Source organism: Beta vulgaris, chromosome 4, assembly GCF_026745355.1.
Source record: "Beta vulgaris subsp. vulgaris cultivar EL10 chromosome 4, EL10.2, whole genome shotgun sequence".
NCBI classification, from domain to species: domain Eukaryota; kingdom Viridiplantae; phylum Streptophyta; class Magnoliopsida; order Caryophyllales; family Amaranthaceae; genus Beta; species Beta vulgaris.
The window spans coordinates 9,111,606-9,123,626 of NC_079205.1; positions in this window are offsets into that span (position 1 = coordinate 9,111,606).

Genomic DNA, 12,021 nt, shown 5'->3' on the forward strand with positions numbered 1-12,021 from the left:
CTTGCCTTTTTGATCAAAATAATGAGACTGGCTAAGTCTTTTTATTTCTGGGGTAGAAACCGACTTGGTACATGGACTGGTTAAGTCCGAGTTACAATTAGGTTAGCTTGCTAAATCGACCAGGTAGTGCTGGCCTTACATCATGCCCCTAGTGCAAGTAACGAAAAAGAAATTACACATAGAATCTTTTGAGATTGTCTAGGTTCCAAGGCCGAGCCAGGGGGACCCCTTCGGGAGATTCGAGTCGGAATGTCCCTGGCTTGATGATTTCTGTAACCTTGTAAGGGCCGTCCCAATTTGCCCCCAACTTCCCTTTGAGATGGGAAAGTCCGGTGGCTTCGACCTTTCGGACGACCCAGTCGCCTAGACTGATTGGCCGAGGCTTTACTCGCCGTTAAAGTGCCTGTGATTCTTTGCTTGTACCGGATGGCTTGTAGCAAAGCATTGCCTCGGGTTTCTGGCAAAGGTCTAAGTTGACGGGCTTTTCTTCTTCATTTTGGTCGAACTCATAGAATGTCATCCGAGGGGAAGGGATTCCCACCTCGACCGGAAGGACAGCCTCGCTTCCATAGACCAAGCCGAAGAGAGTGCCCCGTGGCTTCTTTCACCTTGTTCGAGCCGACCAGAGTACCCAGGTAGGTCGTCTACCCATGCCCCTTTAGCTGCATCAAGGGATTTCTTGATACCCTTTAGGACAATTTTATTAGCCGACTCGGCTTGCCCGTTGGTCTGAGGGCGGGAGACTGCCGAGAACCTTGTTTGAATGCCGAACCGGGCACAATACTCTCGAGTCGGCCCGCTGTTGAACTGTCGGCCATTGTCTGATACCAAGGCTCTTGGAATTCCGAACCGGGTAATGATATTCCTCCATATGAACAACTGAACCTGCTTGTCAGTAATTGACGCCAGTGGCTCGGCTTCGGTCCACTTGGTGAAGTAATCAATAGCCACAATTAGGAACTTCCTTTGCCCAGAAGCGGGGGAAAAGGTCCGAGCAGGTCCATGCCCCACTTGTCGAAGGGCAGGACTGCTTGAATAGTGGTGAGGGGAGTGGCAGGCGCCCTTGGAATGTCCGAGTGAATCTGGCAGGAGGGACACCGTCGGACTAAGTCCGAGGCATCAGCTTTCAAAGTAGGCCAATAGTACCCTGCTCTTAGCGCCTTTCCGGCTATAGTTCGACCCCCTTGATGGCTTCCGCAGGCTCCTTGGTGTATTTCCCGGAGGACATAATTTCCTTCCTCGGGAGTTATACATTTGAGGAGGGGATGAGTGAAAGACTTTTTATAGAGCTGCCTTTCATGCCAAAGGAACCAACCTGACTTATGCTTAATCCGGTCGGCTTCTTTAGGATCACTGGGTAAGGTCCCGTCTCGCAAGTACTCCACAATTTCACCCATCCAGTTTGAGGATCGATTGAGTACGAGCTGCTCTTTGGCATTTATGCTAGGCTCCTTCAAACTTCCCAAGTTATGGTTCTGGGGGCCGACCCTCAGCAGAACTAGCCATCCGAGCCAGTGCATCAGCTTGCTGATTTTCCGAGCGAGGAATGTGAGTAATCCGGAATCCGGACAACCTTGCAATGACAGCTCGGGCTTTGGCCAAGTACATCCTCATGTTTTCCTCCTTGGCCTCATAGTCTCCGGAAATCTGACCCACTATAGTTGTGAGTCGGACTTGGCTAGATGATGTTGCCCCGCTAGGATGCATAGCTGTATTCCGAGGATGAGGCCTCATACTCGGCTTCATTGTTAGATCCGAGAAATTCGAACTTAACAGCATATTCAATTTTTTCTCCGACCGGGGTTTGATGACCAGCCCGCTCCACAACCACTCTTTGTGGATGACCATCAACAAGCAATTCCCACTCCTCTTGCGAACCGACCGGGGGTCGAGTTGCGCATTCAGTGATGAAGTCAGCGAGTGCTTGGGCCTTGATGGCTCTTCGGGGCTCGAACTCGAGCCCAAAATCTGCTAACTGGTCTGCCCAATCACTCATCCGACTCGAGTGATTTCTATTCTCAATAAGCTTCCGGAGCGGTTGTCCGGTTAGGACTTTGATGGGGTGTGCTTGAAAATAGGGCTTGAGCTTCCGGCTCGCCATCACCAAGGCAAAGACCATTTTCTCAACATCGCTGTACTTCGCCTCGGCCCCCCTATAGGCGTGGCTGATGAAGTAAACGGATGTTGCTTTCCTTCTCGCTCGGCTATCAGGACGGCGCTAAGAGCGTAGTCCGAGACAGCCAAGTAGATAAACGGGGTTCCCCGGCAAGGGGAGATCAGTTTGGGCAAAGATGCCAAGTGATTCTTGAGGTCAGCGAAGGCTTGCTCGGCTTCGTCATCCCATGCGAACTCTTTTCGCTTCAGGGCCTTGAAGAACAACAAGCTTTTATCGGCCGACCGGGAGAGGAACCGACCGAGTGCCGCTAAGCAGCCGGTTAGGCGCTGTACTTCCCGAACATTCCGAGGCGATTTCATTTCTAAGACCGCTTTGATTTTGTCCGGGTTGGCCTCTATACCTCTCTCATCTACTAGAAATCCGAGGCACTTTCCCCCTTTAACCCGAAGACGCATTTTTTAGGGTTGAGCATCATTCGGTATTTCCTTAGGGTGCTCAGCGTTTCTTTCAGATCTGCAGGGTGATCCGACTGGGCCTTGCTTTTGACTATCATATCGTCAACGTATACCTCAATGTTCCGACCCAATTGGTCGCTGAAGATTTTGTTGACGGTTCGCTGATATGTCGCCCCGGCATTTTTGAGGCCGAACGGCATCATTTGTAGCAGTAGACACCCTGAGGAGGATGAATGCTGTATGAACCCTATCCTTCTCGGCCATGGGAATTTGATGATAGCCGGCATTTGCATCCATGAAGCTGAGAAGGGCGTGCCCTGCCGTTGAATCGACCAGCCTATCGATCTTTGGCAGAGGGTGATTGTCTTTTGGGCAGGCTTTGTTTAAGTCGGTGAAGTCGACACACATTCGCCATGCCCCACTCGGCTTTTTGACCAAGACCACGTTGGCTAGCCATTCCGAGTATTGACACTCTTCTATGAAACCCGCTTCGAGCAGCTTCTTGACTTCTGCTGCTGCCGCGGCATTTCTTTCGGGACCTTGGTGCCTGAGCTTCTGCTTGATTGGTCTGAACCCCTCTTTGATGTTAAGCTCATGGCACATGATTTTCGGGTCGAGCCCTGGCATTTCTGTGGCCTCATAGGCAAAGACATCTTGGTACTCCGTGAGCACTTGGATGATATCTTGCCTTGTTTGGGGCCATGGCCTTGCCTACCCTGACAGTCCGACCGGGGTCCTGGCCGATCGCGACTTCTTCGTCATCCTCGGCTGGCTGAGGACGCTCGTATTGCTTGGGGTTTTCAGTTATGTACACCCCGAGGCTCGTTGAGGGCTGACCCCCTTCGTATTTTCTTTTTTTCGAGTCCTTTTGGACGTCGTTGTCCGAGTCCTTTTGGACGTCGGTATTTTTGAGGCTATTCACATAGCACTCTCTTGCGGCCTGTTGGTCGCCTTGAATTTTTCCTACCTTCCCGTCATCAGTCTCAAACTGCAAGAGGAGCTGGTAGGTGGAGATGGCGGCCTTGGCCTTGTTTAGCATGGGCCTCCCCATTATTATGTTGTAAGGCAAAGGGATGTCTACCACCAAGAACGATCGGTAGGCTTCTCCCCTTACCCTTTTCACCCATCCGAGTGGGTAATTTTATTGATCCGACCGGGTGGACAGAGTTCCCCCGAAGCCTATGAGCGGCTGAGCCATGGGGTAACATCCCGTTCGGTGTACTTCACTTTTTGAGGCAGTCGAGGGTGATTATATCAGCGGATGACCCATATCCACCAATACCCTCTTCACCTTTGTATTCGCTACCTTGAGCTCGATGACAAGGGGGTCGTCGTGCGGAACACGCAACGTCCGACTAGGTTCCCCAAATGTCATGACGGGGCAGCTGCTCGGGGAGCTGAACATCAAGACCTGATGTTTAAGGTTCTGGAGGTGAGCCTTGCGCGCTCGGCCGGTTAGGCCTCCCGACGCGAAATCCCCAGCGATGACACCAATGAATCCTTCGTGTCCCCTGTTCGACTGACCCACCTTTTGCTTCCCTTTTCTTCGCTCGAGCGCTTTAGGTAGGGTTGAGTTGCCCTGGTCGGCCAAACCGTTCAAGGATTTCTTGAGCTCCCGACAGTCGTTGGTGGTGTGTCCACATTCCTTGTGGTAGTCACACCATAACTCTTATCCCTCCGAGACGATGAGTCCGGATGGGCGTTGGCCTGGGAAGCCAATTTTTTTCCGGATGTCAAAGTAGATTTCCTTCCGGTTTTTATTGAATCGGGGGTCGTTGCCATTATCGGTGAGCCGATCCCCTCGGCCCCCGTTCTTTGATGTTAGGCTGACCCGCGTGATTCCCTTCATCCTTCCTTTTCTTGCCACCCGTCCGAGTAACGGCAGATATCCGTTGCTTGGATGAATCTTTGAGCCCGAGCCATGGCTTCCGAGTAAGTTTTGACTTCATTCTCGGCCAATGACCATCTGAGCCGACCCGGTTGGAGGCCGGACATGAGGGCAGCGAAGGCTACAGCTCCTGTAGGTCGGTTATTTTGAGAGATCTTCGTTGAACCTCTTTATATAGTCCGACAAGGATTCATTCTTGTCTTGCTTCACCCCCATGAGGTGAGGGCTGGTTTTTCTTTGCCTCTTTCCTGCTACGAACTGATGGATGAAGAGGTGTCCAATATGGCGAAGTCAGTGATGACCCCCGCCGGCAGTTCTTGGAACCAATTCAGAGCCAACCCTTAGGTGAGGTGTAGGGAAGAAGCGCACCAAGTGGCCTCGCAGCTTGTCTGACGCTCATTTGAGCCTTGTAACTAGCCATATGATCATCGGGTCGGTTAGGCCCGCAAATGGCTCGATCAGGGGGGTTTTAATTTTACCCGGAGGTTGGTCCCTAGGATTTCCTGACTGAAGGGGATCAGGAACTTGAGCCCTCCTCCAGCTAGCCTAGGGGGCTGAGAATGAGCCGAGTCCCTTGGCCCTCTCGGTCATTTGCTTTCTTCCTGAGGAACTCCCGGCGTCATAGCCTTGGCTGAGGCGCTTCTTGTTGTTAAGGAACTTCGGGCATCTTGGGGTTTCCGACCCGCACCCCCCTTGGGGATTTAGATACATGGGTCTCTGCATGCTGACGGGCCGACCCCTGTCGCGCTGACTTTTCTCTTTCCGGTGGCTCGGGTCTCTCGCATCGGACCGTGGCCTAGGCTGCGGTCTCGATTAGAACGAGAGTTGTCCCTCTGAGAGCGGACGACCGTGCGCTCCCTGGGCTCATGCTGATTGAGCGGGACAACTTGTTGTGGCTGCCTCTGCTGGAGCATGGCCATCATGTCCATCATACCCTTTTGGAAGGTTTCCTGGAGCTGAGCCGTGATAAGGGCCAGGTCAGACGCAAAGAGCGGCTGAGGCTCCACATGCTGAATATGCTGGGATACTGACCGAGGGTCCAGAGTTTGGACGGTAGGTGACCTCCGAGCTGGTGAGGGAGTCCCCTCGGCCTCCCGGTTATGCGTAGGCGAATGACCTCGCTCCGGTCGGGGGATTGGGGGATCCCGATTATGCGCGGGCGAGTGGCCTCTCTCTGGTCGAGCGACCTGATCAGAGGTTGGCTTGCCGCGAGTGTTTTTGGTTGGTGCCATTGTCAATTGGCGTTCTGAGCTGAGTAGCTGAGTGAATAAATCTGAGTGAGTGGTGGCGAAGTAACTTTTTGTACTATCCCCACAACGGCAAACTGTTTCTGTCTAGAAATTAAGGGTTCTGATTCCTTTGCTTAGGGAGTACCGGGTCAGATTCGAATGTCCTGAGTTCAAAGTCCGTACGCCGGAACCTGCAAAAGTAACGGTTAGACTGCCCCGGGGGTTGTTCCGGGATCGCCTCTCCGACGCTCAAGTCAGTATCAAGCTTAGAGAGATAAAGTCTAGAGAGAGATGCTCTGGTTTGTTAGGTAAGAATTCAATACCTTCTCATTGATGAGGGGGTTGAGTATTTATAGTGCTGGGATATCCCAATTGTAGGCCAGCTGGGGGGCACTGACAGCTGGGATGCACCATCACAGGTGGGGCCCTCTGGAGGTTTAAGGCCTTTATTGGGCTTAATTATCCCTGGCAGGCCTAACCCAGGAAATAAGCCCAAACAACACTTATTGAAAAAGCAAACGGATTAATGCTTAGGAAATTTTCATTAATGGACTTTCTCGTTATTCCTATAATTATGAATACATGATAATATATTTAAAAAAAAAAACGTAATAATTTTTTAATAATATATATATACTCCTCCCGGTATTTCGTCACACACTTTGTAGTTTTGCATTCACATAATTTATCTTGACCATTAAAGATATATATGTAAGAAAAAAAAACTTGCTATATTTGTCTTAAAAAATATTTTTACAACATCCCTTTTATAATAATTATTTAATCATAATCAATTATATATTGGTTAAGGAAATAAATGGAAAGTATGAATGTTTAACTGTAAAGATATTAAAGAAACATAGAGGTAGTGGAATACAACCATATTACTAAAGACAATCATAATTTTCATTTTTGAAATTAAAAAAAAGAAAATAAGAAGATAATAAAGAAGTTTAATGCAATATTACATAAAGGTAGATTATTGGATGTGTAGTGATGCTCTTTGAGTAATATTTATTGGTGAACCATATCATGCCCGATCCTTAGCACTTTGACTTTTAATCACCAAAACCAACTCATCAAGTCTTTTCTACTTTTATCTCTTTTTTATTACTTTCACTTTGGAAGATATTTAGATAATCTATGTGAAACTAGGTAAATCCGCACTTGATCGAGTCAAATTGCACTTTGTTAACAACATTAACGTTTAAGGAATTGTAATTAATGGTCATAGTATAAAAAGTCCATGTACATACCCATTTATAAATATGATGTAGATACACACGTATAACATACGTATGTCTCTGTCTTGTTACAAACTAACACCTGTAAAATAATAAAGAAAAAAATTCCAAGATTATCACTACATAATAGGCTGTCAAAAAAAGCTTCCTCCACAAGAGGAGTTGAAAGAGAGAGGGTGGAATTAAGGATAATATAGTGCATTTCATTTATTGAAAATCAATTTACTATATTAAGGAAGATATGATGCGAAATATGATAAAGTTGGTTTGTACCTTTTCCTAAGAAAGGAATGTGATTAAAAGTACAATTAATTTGTGTGGTTTTAGGATAATGATTCCTTAGTGATGATAGTGAGATGGACCCACCTATATATAGTCAGCAAAGAAGAAAGACACATAGTGAGGTACCCTTCTTGGTTGTCAACTTGTATGACCTCTTAGCTCGCTCGTGGAATATACTTAATCTATGTCTTATCAGTGCACCCTAGCTAATTAAAAGAAAAAGACATGCACCCACAGAAATAATATCTTGTATTGTTATATGGCTTTTTTCTTTTTCTTTTTTTTTTGGGTGAAAAAGCAAAGGTTGTGCTAATTAACAAGATCTTATTTGTATAGACCGTTTTATTAAAGGCCATTAGCTTTCATCAGTTAATCAGAACATATTCTAACATGAAAATTGAAAAGTGAGTATGATAAAGCAACTTTGCTTCCTAAAGATATGAGTTGGTCGGAGATCTAATTGTCCTACGTGTTTAATTTATACTGGTTAGATATTGTGACGGTGTTGTGTTTGATTTAATATAAAATAATAGTCAATAATAAAATATAAGGGAAAAAACAATAAAGAAAATAAACAAAAAAGCATTGATTTACGTAGTTTGGTCAATGTGACCTAGTCCACAGGTGGGGGATTCGAGAGCTTTTCTATAATCTTCAATGGAGAAATTTAGAGGATTACAAGAAGTCTTACAAAAGACTTATATGTTTTAACCACCCACTAAGGTCCTTTTATAGAGCATATAGAACCCTAATAACCTCAAAACTCTAAATTAATATGAACAATAGCAGTCAATTAATTTAGGAAACATCTCAAAAATAGAAAAATTAGCAAAAAATCACGAAAACTAAAATCATTGTTCATGTCCGCCTGGGCAACATACCAAAAACTAGACAGTGAGTATGAAATATGAGCCACCCACCTGAACCACTAAATAACCAGCCTGAGAAATTCCAAATTTTCTTTTTCATCCATTTCAAAGGCAACATTTATAATAGTTAAGTAAGACCATTACATATATATGTAATCGAGTGATTTTACTCCAAAACTTCATTATAATTCTCAAGCATTTGGATTCCCATCCTTTTCAACGCTCAATTTGCCTCAACCCATTTCTAGATGATCCAAGTTTGAATTCAATCCTCAACACATTTCTAGATGGTCCAAGTTTGAATTCAATATTATAATTCAAGTACAGATAAATTAGCTTTAATGAACTTTCAAATTGTTAGCAATAAATGCAATTTCTAGGACATAGGATTTTCTAGTTAACTTCAAGTTCAACAATAAATACAAGGGAAAATTTCTCAGGTACCCCTAAGATTTGACATAATTCTCAAATTACCTCTCACATTTGGGGAACTCATCATATACCCCTGGACTTTGTGTTTGGGCTCAAAATACCCTAATACATCAAAATTCAAGTGCATTAATTTCCAAAGATACCCTTGAAACTTAAACTTTGAACTTCAAAATTCAATAAGGGTGTTTTGAGAATTCAGCCAAACCTCAAGGGTACCTCAGGAAATTTCCCCAAAAACAAAGTTGTAAACTTTAAATGAGAAAAGTAAGAAATAAAGAGAGACAAAGATTTAACATGGTTTAGTCAACCTTGGAATTTTCTTTAACCTACAATGGAGAAGAAGAAGAGAGTGAGGAGAGAGAGTTATATTTTGTGGCTAATTTGAATCTTAGGGTTGTTCTGAATGACTTTAGGATGTCTTATATATGACCTCCTAAAGTTTACAAAATGACCCAAAACATTAAATCCGGAAAATTCGGATTAAAACGCAATATCCCGCAAAATAGGGCCAGCTGCCCACTCGGGCCGGGAACCGCCGCCTGCCCCGTGCAGGTTTTGGCCAAAGGGTCTTCCTTCAAGGCAGAATTTAAAATCACGCCAGGCCCGAGCAGCCTTGAGCCCGCCCGGGCCATACACTCGCCTGCCCGAGCTGGTCTTCTTGGCCGAGCTGCAACGCTCCTACTCGGGCTGCTTGGATTGGAGCTTCAAATCTCTCTGTTCTTCGCTTCCTCGACAAGAAATCAAGGCATAATTAACGATTCTCCACCTTGACTTGAATTTCTTCAAACACCTCCAATAACACCAAAAAACAACAATCAAACTCCAAGTTCCTACCCCATAGGGGCCTACAACAAACAAGAGGAGAGATCCATTAAGTTCACACAAAAAGGGAACTTAGTGGTTGGCAAAGGCTTTGTCAACATGTCGGATGGGTTCTCCTCGGTACGAATCTTCATCAATGTCAACTCTTTCTTATCAATGACATTTCGGATGAAGTTGTACTTCATATCAATGTGCTTCGTTCTTCTATGGAATGTGTTTTGATTCTTAGCCAAGTGAATGACATTTTGGCTATGACAAAATATGAACACCCCCTTAGAACACGAGCTAATCTCCCCAACCAAACCTTTGAGCCACTTTGCCACCTTGAATGCCTCGGTAATTACCATGAACTCCGCTTCTGTAATTGAAAGAGCTACAACATTTTGTAGTGGAGATTGCCAACTCACGGTCGTACCTACCAAAGTAAACACATCACCTGAAGTTGATTTTCAATCATCCAAGTCTCCACCATAATCTGAATCACAATACCCAATCACATCATTTGCATCTTGGCCAAACTCCAAGCAAACATGTGAGGTACCCTTCAAGTACCTTAGAAGCCATTTCAAAGCTTACCAATGCCCTTTCTTGGGCATTGACATATAACGGCTCACCATGCTCACCGCTTGAGCAATGTCCGGCCTAGAACACACCATGGCATACATCACACTCCCAACGACACTAGTATAAAGTATGTGAGCCATGGCCCTTTCATCTTCTTCGGATTAAAGACTGAGCTCCTTTGATCTTGAAGTGAGAACCGAGAGGAGTAGAAACGGGCTTTGCATTGCTCATTGAGAACCTCTCTCTCAAGAACCTTCTCAATGTACCACCTTTGGCTAAGGTACAACACCCCAACCCTTTAAATCGATCTCTCCAATCTCCATCCCAAGTTCTTGGCTTCACCACTAGTGGAAAAAACTTTATCTGTCACTTAGTAACAGACGAGGTTTTTACAAACCCGCATCAGAAAATCAATTAAAAAAATGGGAAGGAAAGCTGGGAGGAAAATCTGATGCGGTATGGACCGCATCAGATTAAAAAACTGATGCGGTTTCTAGGACCGCATCAGATTTTCTTATAATTTAGGATAAATTAAGCCTTAAAAACACGCGGCCCAACTCGTCCATCATCTTCTCTATGGGCCGGACTCCCTCATCTATCTCACCTCTCCACTTTAAACCCACCCAACTCCCTCATCTAACCCTAACCCCCTTCATTCAACACGCCTCGCTCTCTCCCTCCCTCCATTTCACGCCTCTCTCTCTAACCCTAATCTCTCCATTTCCCAGCCACTTCCTCAAACCCTAACTCCCTCCTCTCTACTCTTCCCTCACAACCCAAATTCTCACTCACCTCTCTCCCTCCTCTCTACTATTCCCTCAAAAAAGGAATGAATCGCAAATAATGAATGAATCGCGAAAAGGAAGATCGAAAAAGAAGAACAAAATGAAGAATCTTTGATGCGAAGAAGAAGATCGAAAAAGAAGGTTTTGTCGCGAAAAAGAAGATCTTTGATCGCTCCTCTCACCCGTCTTCGTGTTTCGTCGAAAAAAACAAAATGAAGAATCTGGGTTTATATTTTTCGTTTTTAATTTTCATTTTCGTTCCACTCTCTTACTTTCTTTTGTAATTAGCTTAGTTTTATTTATAATTTCATTTCTGATTTTTTAGTTTCATTATTATTTTAAGTTTTTTTTTTCTAAATCTGGGTTTTAGTTTATGTTTATTTCTGTAATTTCCGTATTTTATTCAATTTTTTGGTTATATTTTCGTTTAAGTTTTCGGTTTTCATTTGGCTATATTCATCTAAATTGTTTAGTTTGTATAATATTTGTATAATTAAATACATTTTTAATTTGTATAATTTTGTATACTTGAGTTCATTTTTAGTTGTATAATGTTTGTTATTAGATCTGATTTTTTTTAAAGTTTCGTTACTTTGGGTTGTCCATGGCTGCTGTTGTTTTGGTTGTCATCCTGCTTTGTTGCTGCAGACCTGCAGTGCAAAGCAGGTTTTTTTAAAATTTCTTGAGCTCAAAATCTGATGCGGTCTTGCAAAACCGCATCAGGTAGTGAGAATCTGATGCGGTCATGGACCACATCAGATTATTTCCTTAATCTGCTGCGCCCCCACCTGATGCGGACCAAAACCGAATCAGAAAGGCCGGTTTTGACCGCATCAGGTGGGGTTTTTTCTACTAGTGCACCAAGATTCTTCATATCAAACTCACTACTCAACAACTTCTTCAAATTGTTGACTTAAGTCAAATGCTTGCAAGCAACCAACATATCATCAACATAAAGGAAAAGGTAAATGAAGGAACCACTTACTAGCTCTTTGTAGTAGACACAACTATCATAGGAGCTTCTTGTGAAATCATGAGCCGACATAAACGAATCAAATCGCCTATACCATTGCCTATGCGATTGCTTCAACCCATACAATGACCTCACTAAATGGCACACATGCTCTTCTTTCCCTTCTACCTCAAAACTTTCCGGTTACTTCATGTAGATTTCCTCCACCAAGTCCCCATGGAGGAAAGCCGTCTTAACATCAAGTTAGTGTAGCTCCAAGTATTCCATATCTACCAAGGCAAACGAGTGCTTCACAACCGGTGAGAAAACTTCATGAAAATCAACATCCTCAACTTGAGTGAAACACCCCTTGCCATAACTCT